Here is a 12,356-nt window from a genome sequence, read left to right as displayed (position 1 = left end):
TTCCCCCAAGAGCAGGCCTTCTTTAGAACAGAGTGCTCTTAGATATTTCAAAATGGGTCCTTTTCCCTTCCTCCTGCTGGAAGCCCAAGAAGATTTTTTGTCAGATATTTACTGTGGGAACCTAGTTGAGCTCCTGGAGGTAAACCTTACGATTTTGTCCTCCCTACCCGCCCATGACTGAGTCCCCTGAAGTTTTTAACTCTTAAGAGTTGTCTGCACTGGGTTTCCAGCAATTCATAATTATAGTTCAGATTTTCTTACCCTGGACTGGTTCCCACAGTGGTTTATGCTCACCTCTGCTTAGGTAAACTGTGACTCCCAATATTCTCCTGTCTCTCCAATCTTGGGGATAGAGGTTTGTCCTGTGTCCTCCCCCCTCTTGCGGATCCAAAAAGAGTTGTTGACTTTTCACTCAGTTAGGATGGAGTGGAAACTTGTAAGCTCCTTACACGCAGAACCAGAAAAAACTTAATTCTCTAACTTCATCACCTCCGAAGACTATTACACAACCTAAACTCATATCTTAGACTAACCCCAGACCACGTAAGCCCTAATAACTGCACTACTTGTGAAACGTCAATTCTGGGCATCTTATTCAGTCCACCATCTCACTTTAGGTTGGCAATAAGTGTTTGGCCTCTTAGAGATGTCCAGTCCATTGACCCCCACCTCCCACCCTCACCCCACTACTTTTTAATTATATGTATTTACTCCAATGTTTACCCAGCTTGAATTTCATGGTTCATCATTATATTCATTCCTTTTTAAGCACAATCAACTGCCTTGGCTCCCATCTCTCTCTGTTGAACTCACTTAACAAAATCCCAGACCTGCTTGAACTCAGTTTGGTTCCTTGTGCAGAGAACGAAGCAACTTAATAAAGAAACAATACAATTAGCTGACTGATTTTTTTTTGAAATTCATGACCACAGATTGCAAATGAACACCCAAGACAACCTGGCAGTCCTACTATGCTTCCCTAGGAAGTTCATGTTCACGTTCTCTGAGGTAAAAATGTCATATTTTTTTCCTGTTATGTCAAACTCCTTCACTCTACCCATTTTCAGCTGGTGATCCTACTCCATAATTCACTGTGAATACAGAAACCATCAGAGAGAATTTACTTCATTTTCATTCCAACAAATATTCACACCTCTCTGCATTTGTACTCACCTTCTCAGCCTCTTTTCTGTAAAAAATTGACAGTGTCATTTTTCCTATCATGGTCAGTTGTAACTCTTAACACGTATAGTTTCTTTTCTTCTCAGTATTTTGCTTCTTCAGTTATTCCATTTGTCTACTACATTTCATCAGATTTTCATTCTCTGCTTATTATTCATGCAACATACATTAGTTATTATTCTGCCCACATACATTAGTATTTCCTACTTAAAAATAATCCTGACTTCCTCCATCTATCACGACACCTCTCTGAACTTTTCACAGCAAAGGTTACACATAAACACATTTACACATATATATACAATTTTTATAAGAAAATGATATTGAATATTTATAACAAAAAAATAGCACTCTCTCCCCCACCCCTCTCCACTCCCAACTATCTTCAGCATTTCTAGCTCTTTGATATGTCTCCACATTTCCAAATGTTTGTATTGCTTTTTATCAATTAACATATTTAGATACTAATGAATGGCAAATGAGGACCTCAACTCAAACGTTACTGTAACATCCCCAATTTATCTTGATTCCATCTTGTCTACATCTCTAAAGCTACTCCTTTAATCCTAACAGGCCATTATACACTAAAGTAGGTCCCTAAGTGGAGAGCTAGAGAGTGGAGAGCCACTCTTGCTACTACTACTATCCATTTTCTACACAGCAGCTAGAACAATCTTATGGAAGGCAAATCAGATTATGCAATTCTCTGGTGTAAAAACTTCCAATGGCATCCTGCTGTGTTTGGAATTAAACCCCAAATGCTTTCCATAGCCCTCAAGGCTCTAGATCAAAGGAGGTTCCTTGGCCATCTCTTCAATCTCATGTCAACCCAGCTTCCCCCTCGCTATGCTTCAGCTATATTTGTCGCCTTCAGTTCTTCACACGTAACAAACCCTTTCTAACTTTAGGGGGTCTTTGCACTTGCTCTCCTTCCTACTCTTCTTGTGGTTCTTGCCACAGCAGGCTCTACCTCACTCTTCCAGTTATAGCTCAAAGAGGCCTCCTCTGACCACCCCACTGCTCTTCCCATCCGAGTATGTCTCTTTACTCTCTCTGACATTGCACTATCTGTCTCTCCTTTATAGAGCCCATCCCAGCTTGTAAGCTTATTTCCTCATTCATCTCTCTCTCTTCTCCTCCTTCCCCAAACTAGAATGTCAATTCCAAGTAAGAAAACCCCTTGTCCATCTTAACACTATTTTGAATGTAACTAGCCCTAGGATAGGTATATAAAGCCCATAAAAGAAATACTTGGATTAATTCTGCAATCTGTGGACTAAATATAAATTTAACCAGCTCGCTAAAGTATATATTGTACCCACCAGGAGTGGGATAGTAAATAATGGCCCTTGAAATCTCATAAGGCATGAGTTAAGTGACCAACTTCCTAGTGAGTTATTAGAAAATCTGTCTATATCCAGTTTGGATTCTCTTGTACAGAGTCCTCCAGGGCCACTCTTGACAGGGGACACTAAGGTTCTTCATTTTGGGAAAGGATACCCACTTCTAGCTGGTGCAGATTCTTTCATACTGGAAAACAGGAGGTGCTTGAGGGGTTGAGATAGTCTGTGGTCTGAGTCTACGTTGGGATTTTATGGGAGGCAACTGCTCTACCGTGGAGGAGAGCCTACTAATTTTCTTTTAGGCAGATTCCTTTTCCATTTAGCTAACACTGAAGACTTTAGTGGGTCTGGTTTCTCCTTAAGTTGTCAATCTGGACTTGTTTATTAGCAACAGTTGAGACTCTGTCCATCCCCGTTGTTCTCTGCTTTAGCCTCAAAGCAAACAAGAGAAAAAGTAGGCAAGGCAGTTTGCAGTTTGCCATTTAGTAATATTCCCAGACACATACTGCACTCTAATCCTAGTGGCTATTGATAGACAATGTGAAGGATCATCACACTTTTGTGAAGCATGAGAGGGGATGGGAAGTGGAAAATGTTTTGGAAGGAGCTGAGGAATTAAGAGTCCTTAATATCATTTGTTCTTCCTTGAGAGTCCTATTCCTATTACTAAAATTTCACTTTCTGGTATTCAATGTCAAAACTTTAGAGTTAGAAACAGGTGGCAAAAAAAAAAATTATGTTGCCATTCAATGAGCCCCTTGAGTAATCTCTTCATCTAGTTGTATATTCTCAGCCCAAAGGCAAATTGGCTTCCAATAATTGCTAAATCAAATTTGCTAAATCTGGCACAACCCGTTCCAATCTACTTTCACCTAGGAACTCTGTTTAGAATTCCTCTTTTCCAACATACTTTTCATAACTCCACACAGAAACCAATGCACTCAATATTTTTTATATTTGGCTACCAAGATCTCTAGGCCCTACCTCAGTGACTACATTAGTCTGAGTTCTGAGACAATATTGGAGAAAGCCTGGGTAAAAGATTCACTATTGCACAACAGAAGCTAACAGGTTCCCATCTTAAGGTAGGAAAGTCTTTATTGCCAGCAGCCCCACCTCGATTCAGTCAGTTTTAGTTTCTCTGAGCTTTGTTATTTGCATTCCCATTCATAGTCAAACTAGAGCAGGACATTTTCAGTTGCAATTGGCTGATCCACTTAGGCAAAGACATGAAATTTTATTATAAGGATAAATTATGATAAATAATTCAAAGATAGGGAGCAGACTGCCCTTCTCAAGGGACTGAACTCAGGAACTGGAAAGCTATCAGGAACCAAGGCAGCTATTATACATGTGCTGCTGATATAGCAGCACTTCATGAAAACACAGACTGGATTCAAACTGCCCAGGTTTTATTTTAGCTTCCAAAAAGAAAAAGAGAGAGAAAGATAAAAAAAAAAAAATTTTAGCTTCAGTGCTTCAGCACTTATTTTTAGTCAAGCTTCTCAGTTTCCTTACCTGTAGAGATAACAGTACCAACCTCATAGAGTTATAACATTTATAACACTGAGTGATACAGTAAGTAATCTGAGATTATTCTTGTTTTTGCAACACAACTCTGACTCTCCATGTGCTGCTTCCAAACAAAGTACCCTGCCCTAACTTTATGTTTCTCAGGAAAAGATCAGCTGTCTGATAAACTTTCCAATTTTAAATTCTCAGAACAATCTGATTGGTCCAGATAGGGTTCAGTTGTTTATCCTGGCTAAAGCTAGGATAGTGTTCCTATGAAACCTTTCGCAAACCTAAACGAGGTAAAACAAAGAAGCAATTACCTTAGGACACATCTTGCCAATGGATGCACAAAATAAATGGAGATAAAGCACTGATGCTCACAGACACAGTTCAAAGCATGATGGCTTGATGCTGAGAGGCTGAGTGTAGTACCCCAGGGAAGGAGCTTGGAAGTGCCACTCTTGCTGCTCAGGGCGCACGCCACCTGTTACACCGGCTCACTGCAAAACAAATGCTGAATGCTATTTTCGCTTTTCGTTTTATTTTGTAAAAGCAAAAATCCTCTTCGGATTTCTTTTTAGTGAAAACAGGTACTAAGGTATGTTTTTCATAAAAGTGAAGTGGCATAAAGTGAACTTTTGAAAAGGGGATACCTATACATATACAGCTGCTGAGGCCCACCCTAAATGTCTCTGGATATTCCTCAGTGGTGGGGGATCATGGATCAAGGCTGAATTTTTTTTTAAGAATTTTTTTATACTTCTCCCAACTCACTGATCTTCTATTCTACCATAATCACAAACATAAGGTCCCAATTTAAGGACTTGCCCAAAGTCATATGGTAATAATGGATGAAGGTGTGGTTCAAAACTAGGTCTGACTCCAAATCCAAAATTTACTTTCACTATACAATGCACTAGAGTTGTTTTTATCTGTTGAGAACATGTTAGGTAGCCAACCCTTTATTTAACCAAGTACTTAAGATACAAGATTTCAAGTAGTTCAAAATTAGGTTTCCTGATTTTTTTTCATAATTTTTTAAAATTGGGGTACGGCATACGTAAAGTTCACAAAATTTAAATGTTCAGTTTGATGAACTTTTTCATATGTATGCATTCATATAACAACCAATGAGATCAAGATCCAAAACATTTCCATCATTTCATAAGGCTCCCTTGTGCCCCTTCTAAGTCAATACTCATGCCCAGAGAGGTAACTACTACCTTGACTTCTATCATCATGAATTAGTTTTCTTGAATTTCATATAAATGGAATAACATTGGGTTGGCCAAAAAGTTTGTTCGAGTTTTTCCGTCACATCTTATGGAAAAACCCAAATAAACTTTTTGGCCTACCCAATACAATATGAATTGGTTTTTGTCTATTTCACTCAACAAATACCTATGAGATCTATCCATATTATTGTGTGTAGCAGTTTATTCATTTTTATTGCTGGGTAATATTCCATTTTAAGAATATATTTCACTTTGTTCCTATTTGAGGCCATAATGAATGAAACTGCTATCGATATTTGTATACAAGACTTTTAGAAGACACCTGCACTCATTTTCTTGGATATACACTCAGGAGAGAAACTGCTGAATTACAGGCCTAAATTCAGCTGTAATGGATACTGTCTATCAATTTCCCAAAGTGACTGCAATCAATGTATACCCCCGCCAGCAATAAGTTTCAGCTGCACTATATTTTTTAAACTAGGAAAATAATGTAATCAGTCTATTGTGCTAGTCACACTTTGTAGTTCTACAAATTTATTTGAGGTTCTTTTGTTGCTGGTAATAAGCAAGGCTAAGTTGTTAGGTAGATCCTCATTCATTAGCACTCTCACTAAACTGTAAGCCCCACCCGTTAAGACTGTTCTAAAAAATACTACTTAGCTTGCCATCCTATTTTATAGCAGGGTTTCTCAACAATGACATTATTGTCATTTTGGGCCAGATAATTCTTTGATGTGGGGGGTTGTCCAGTGCATTGTAGTATCTTTAGCAGTATCCCTGGCCTTTACCCACTCTATGTCAGCAGCTCCAACCCCCTTTCCCATTCATTGTGACTACCAAAAATGTTTCCATATTTTGTCAAATGTCCCAAGAGGCAAAATCTCCCCGTTAATAACCACCATTTTCAAAATAAGTGACCTGGCTTCTCTCTACTTCATCTAAACTAAATGTTGAGTCAATGCAGTGTTAACATGATGATGTCCATAGTTTTTAAACGTCAGTGGCACATTAGAATCATCATTTAAAAAGCTTTTAAAGAATGCATATGCCCAGGCCCCTTCTCAGAACAATGGAATGGAATCCCTTGAAGTAGGGCTTCAGCATTTTTATCGTGAAGTTCCTTAGGTATTTCTAAATTCTGGCACAGTTCAGAACTACTTTCTTAACAGATTACTTTTCCCATGAATATATGCTTTAAAATAGATTTCTACCAACAACTTTTCAAACATTAGTAGAGCATGAGGCATGTATTTGGAGAGTAGAAGGCTCACAGAAACTCTCAAATCACAGCAATTAAGTGGCCACCTATAGCCCATAACTATAAACAGTGGTTATCTAGTGTTCAGTTCCTGATTGAAAAAAAAAATTCTATATTTTCCCCAAATCACTTTGAAATGTTCATGTATTTTCTTTTTGAATGATTATTATGTGGTAATCCTTCCAGCTAATTCTTGTAGCTAACTCATATATTCACTCTCTCATAATGACATTTTCCATTGTCTTTGAAACACTCTAAATCTTTCACCTAAATAAAAATCCACAAAAGCCAGCAAAAAAAAAAATTCATATTCCCTCCCAAGTCAAAGTCAAATCACCTAAATGAGAAATTTAGACTCAGATTCCACTTTTTCATTTATCACGTTCTACTCCAGTCTGGCTTCTAGCCCTATTATTCCAACAAAATAGTTCTTGCTAAGGTAACTGATGACCGTCATGTTACTAAATCCAGGGGTTATTATTCAGGCCTTATTTCACCATAGCACTGGACACTATTCACCACTCCTTCCCTGAAGCACTCAGACCTTTGTCCTCTATTGCACAACACCCTTCTGACATCATAACTCCTTATCCAGCTAATCTTCCTCTACCTAGCCAAAAATTAATTGAAGTTCTTCACTGTACACTCCTAGGCTGTCTTCCAAGCCTATGTCACATATACTAAAGATTTTAATTTCCCCCTACACACTTAACAGTTTTTTTCAGTCTATATCTCCCTTCTCAGGTCCAGACTTCTATCCAAAAGCTTCTTGGATGACTCAATGACATGAGAAACTCAACTAAATTCTAAACTAAATCTATCATCTTCACACCTACCCATTTCCAAACATATTACCATTCAGTTCCATTCCATGTACAGCTTCCCTCCTTCTCCTAACCCTGAATCCAAATGCATCAACAAATCCTATGGACATTTCCTTCCAAATCTACTCTCTCTACTTCCATACTACCCTGGTTCATTAAAGTTATTTCTAATCTTTTAGCCTCCTAATTCAAGAATTTTGTGTTGATTTTGACCCACCTTTAATCCATTTTTGGAATTTACAGTTAAAATTTTCAATTTGTAAATCTCATCATTACCACCCAATTTAAAATCTGTCAAAGGTTTTCCTTTATTCCAAGCAAAGAACCTACTTCTTTACCTGGTCTTTGGGCCCTGAATGGTCTGGCCATCATGCAGCTTCATCTTCCTCAGTTGTTGCTCCAGCAGTACTGTACTTCTTTTAGTCCCTTATAGAGTGACAATGTAATTTATCATCCAAACCAGAACACTTCTGAAAGTAAAAAAAGGCCTATCCTTGGCAAACTGGGATGTAAGTTGATATCATCTCTCTGGCCCCCGAATTTCTGCCATATTGTTACCGTTTACATGTTACGAAGCTCTTCACTTCCCTTTTATCTAATCCACGTTAAATTCTTAGTTCTCACGGTTTGCAAGGCAGAAAAAGAGACACAGATGTAGAGAACAAACGTATGGACACCAAGGGGGGAAGCGGGGGTGCGGGGTGCGGTGGGATGAATTGGGAGATTGGGATTGACATGTATACACTGATGTGTATAAAATAGATAACTAATAAGAACCTGCTGTATAAAAAAAAATTCTCAGTTCTCAGATGTCACTTCCTTTAGGAAGACTTTCGGGACTAGGGTTCTGAACTATGAATTCTCATGGCACTATGTGTTTCTTCATACCATTTTTCTCAGTTATGATTTCCAAGTGCGATTGTTTCTTGCACTAGACTTTAACTCTTGAAAGTGTCTGTGTTTGCTCTATTATAACCCTCCCTCCCCCACCCCTGTAGAATGCCTGGTATGCAACATATTGAATAAATGTGGATATAATGCAATGGGAAACAGAGTCTGCTCAAGGAGCTCACAATGTAATATGGAAACAAATGCTTTATTACAATGCAACGGTATGCTGCATTTGCAGAATACAAAATTTCCTAAAAGGGAAATGAGAGAGCTGCATGACATGTCTCGTAGGGTTTTGGCACAATTTGTCAGTGTACTCAACAGCTATTGATTTACTTACACCTAAAATAAAATGATTCATAAGACAGATGGACTATATCCATTTACAGTGATACTGATACATTCCCAATGACCTGGAGAAATGTATGGCTGGAGTGTCAAGTGTCTGGTAGGAATGATTGGATGCAATGTTGGAATCAGATTGTGAACAAAGTAATTAAAATATTATGTATGCAAATATATGTGGTACACTTAAACATATGTATTTGAAGCAGGGGAGTGATATCACTAGATTTCAAATCTGAAGGAAGCCTATAGGGTGACCTGGAGGGAAAGGTGTAGAGAATAGAACCTAAGTAAACAAAGTAGTGGGGATTAAGGAGAAAGGCTGAAGACAACATACATGAGGTAAAATGGACAGTAAACAAAGGATTTGGGGGAGAGGAAGGAATGATACAGCATCAAGGTACCAATCTGATATTTTGAGGTTAGCTACTTAAACAACATTTTTCCCCATCTGCACACTTAATTTTTAAGTAGAATCTTTGTATCCACTTCAATACCTATTAGATTTTATACACAGTTGCTTCTTAGTATCATCTGTAAGAGCTTTACATTTGAAATTTTACTTACTGATTTAAGAATTTATCAGTAAAAAAAAAAAAAAAAAAAAAAGAATTTATCAGTAAAAATCTCCAAATAGTGGCCATAAACAAGGTGAATGAGCTGTTGGTGGTTATCAGAACAGTCTAGTTTTTCCAAACACTACTTATAACCTAGAAATTGTGCATTTCAGAAAGGGAGTGTCCAGCATGTGTAATTAGGAAAAACTTTCCAAGGTGACTGACTCCTGTCTCTGCCCAACACGGAACCACAGCTACTCTCCTATAATTTTTAAGATCAAGAAAATAGAAAATGTACAGTAAATTTTCACTATAAGGTGACTTGGGATTTCATGGGTTCTGTTTATAGCAGACTTTGTAAATTTAAGTATCATATTTGGAGGACTCTTTCTCTGTTTGGCAAAAACCTGGGAAATGATGTCATACATTGAGATTCTAGAGTATTTTAATACTGTCCTGATTGTTTTAGCAGCTTTTTGTATACAAATCCTCTAGGCAACAAGAACATAATTATGGAATTAAAATCCTATCTTGGCATCCAAAATGTTAACAGAAAAGCAAGAGTTGTTATTGTCTTTATGCTGCACATCTCACAATTCTGGGTAAGTGGTTTTCAATCTATTCCCACCTAAGGATACCCACTGGTAACTAGTCCTAGTAGAGCATGTCAGAATTAAGAACCTATAAAGTGCTGTCCCAGATTTTGTAAAAGTAATATTCTTTCCAAAGAATATGAAATTTCCCAAATGGAAAATCAGATAGTAATAAAGACCTCCTGGTTGATGTTAATTTTCAGGGATTTTTGCTATTCATGTGTTCAGATTATTTACTGTTTGTCTACTGTTTTCAGTAGACTTTTCAAAAAGTAGACATACAGTTTGTTTAAACAAAGTGAAACTGAGAATTTAACTATGCAGATAAAATATGGTCAAAAATATTTTTGTCTTATTTATCAACTGACTTTCAAAAAACTGAACTGGTAAGATTTTTCAATTTTCCACTTACCTTGTATTTCTCCACAGTCTCAATAGTCATTCTAAAATTCTGTGAAGTCATAAAGTATATTATAATTTTACCAGAAATATGTCTCCAAGGTTCAATATATTATTACAAATTTGGCAAGGTTTTTTTATTTTTGGCTGCAAAAAAAGGGTCTCAAAATTATACGTAGCATATCACATCCAAACAGCAACTCAGTTTAAAAAGGTGCTTTCAAAAAACATATAAAACAGATTAAGTCAATACACTAATCATTTTTTGGTGAGGTAACAAAATGCAATATGGTTATAATTGAAGACTTTATTATCTAAATCACACTTCTGATTACAAAATTCTTTACCTGCCACGTTTTCCTCAGGTTTTTATTTTTTACTTACCACTCTAGTAATCCAAGAAATAAATTAGTCCGAGGAACAGGAAGTTCCTATTATCAAGGCACCTTATCATAATTTTAAAGCACAGCATTAAAAATTAGCACTTAGTTTCTAAGGACTTCAGAGATGGATATTTGTATGATCTTTTTATTCCTCACAACCCAGAATTATAGCTATTTAATAACTAGGATAAAAAAAGAGGCTGAGCATAGATCATTTTGCAAACTACGGTGGTGTTTCATTTTGTTTCGCTATTCATTGACCACAGACATACACATTTTTTTCGAGAGACTGTGTCTACCTGTTTGCCTTCCCCTACTCCCCAAGGGTGAGTATACCTTTCCATATAATGGCGTATTTGGTGTTATGTTTGGAGATCTTTTTGAGGGCTCGGAACAAACTGTTTAAACAGACAGTAGACTAAAACCTGACTATTTCCCACATGTGAAAATAATTATTTTGGGAATGAAGCTACCGCATTCAAACTCATTTGACTTGGAAGGCAGTCCTTTACATCAGATCAAATAACTGAAGACTGGGATTAGAAAGTTTCAGAAATTATCATTAACCTGGGCTGACTCAAGACTGATCTGTGGACGAGAAAAATAATGAAGTGTAAAATAATTCTGACTTTAAAAAATGGTTTAAAGGAGAGAAGCGGAACACTCCCGTGCTTGAAAAGATAGTGTTTCTTTGGACAGATCTAAAAGGTTGTAACTGAGGCCCGCAGTTAAGTTATGAAACAAACCGTCAACTAAACTGCAGTACGTTAACCTGCGAAAGTTACTAACGTCTCTCGCATTGCATTTTTTGTAGTGATTCGGCACCGCACCCTCCACCAGCCCTCCAGGGAGAGACCTGGAAACGTTCTACACGTTTTTTTCCTGAACCGGGCACGGGCTACCCACAAATGAATCAAGAAGTGTCACAGGGTGTCAACAACTCGGTCTCTGTTTTCTCTCCGCCTCCTCAGGTGCCCGGCTCGCACCTCCCTTAAGGAGCCTTTGTCTCAGGTCGCCTAAGCGTAGGAGGCGGCGGGAGGTGACCACAGTGGCCCAACAGTTGGGCTCCCAGGCTGCCTGGTGTGACGCAGCAACCCACTCCCCGCCTCTCCAGACAGGCGCTCAGACCCGGCAAGGGGCCGAGGCCTGGGCTACCAACCCCACGTTCGACCCCGCCCCCTCGGCTTATCCAACACAGCCCTTCCGCGGCTCCCCAAGCCCCATCAGTCTTCAATATCTCCCCACCCCCGTTTCCCTAGTTCCTTCTCGGGCTCTCGGTCGTGACGTCCTTACGCAACCGTCCCGAGTGACAGTAGCGTCCATACCCGCAAGGAGCGAGCCTGCAGCTCCCACTTCCCGGAATTCAACTCCGGGCCGCTAAGAGAGACAGCCCGAGCAAGGCTCAACGGCCCACCGCGGTAGCCAGAGTCCAGCAGCCTCTGCGCGGCCGGCGTGCGCGTGCCCATCAGTGCGCGTGCGCGCACTCGCCCTCCGCCCTGCCACAGCACCAATCGTTTTCTTCCTACGCCCCACGACTCCACAACGTAGCCCCTCCCACTGTCCGCGCGCCAGTTGGTGGAGTTCGGCGTGCGCGCGCCCGGTTGCCCGCCTCGCGCCCAGTGGGGAAGGGGAGTGAGCCGAGAAGCTTACGTCGCGCGGGAGGCGGAGGCGACGGCTACCTCTGTGGCGGCGGCGGCGGCGGCGGCGGCTGAGGCGCCTACGACGGAGACGGTTGCGCTCGCTCTCTCGGCGTCATGGCGGCTGCCGGGAGCCGATAAGCGGCGGGAGCGGGAGCGCGCGCGCGGTCGCGGGGAAGACGACGACTCGT

At 39.7% G+C, this 12,356-nt stretch overlaps 1 long non-coding RNA gene across 2 annotated transcripts; it reads right to left on the bottom strand.

The window, feature by feature from the left end:
• Positions 1-1,354: 1,354 nt before the first annotated feature.
• Positions 1,355-12,022, bottom strand: LOC114486747 (uncharacterized). Of its 2 annotated transcripts, XR_008618093.1 has the most exons (4): positions 11,854-12,022; positions 7,699-7,786; positions 4,361-4,540; positions 1,355-4,043 (listed from the first exon to the last, which is right to left on the bottom strand). It is a non-coding gene; the product is annotated as an uncharacterized lncRNA (long non-coding RNA). The 2 variants fall into 2 exon arrangements; XR_008618092.1 differs by lacking the exon at positions 11,854-12,022 and having other exon boundaries at positions 7,699-8,316.
• Positions 12,023-12,356: the final 334 nt, after the last annotated feature.

Source organism: Physeter macrocephalus, chromosome 8 (genome assembly GCF_002837175.3).
Source record: "Physeter macrocephalus isolate SW-GA chromosome 8, ASM283717v5, whole genome shotgun sequence".
Taxonomy (NCBI): Eukaryota; Metazoa; Chordata; class Mammalia; order Artiodactyla; family Physeteridae; genus Physeter; species Physeter macrocephalus.
This window is presented reverse-complemented; position numbering and strand designations above follow the sequence as displayed.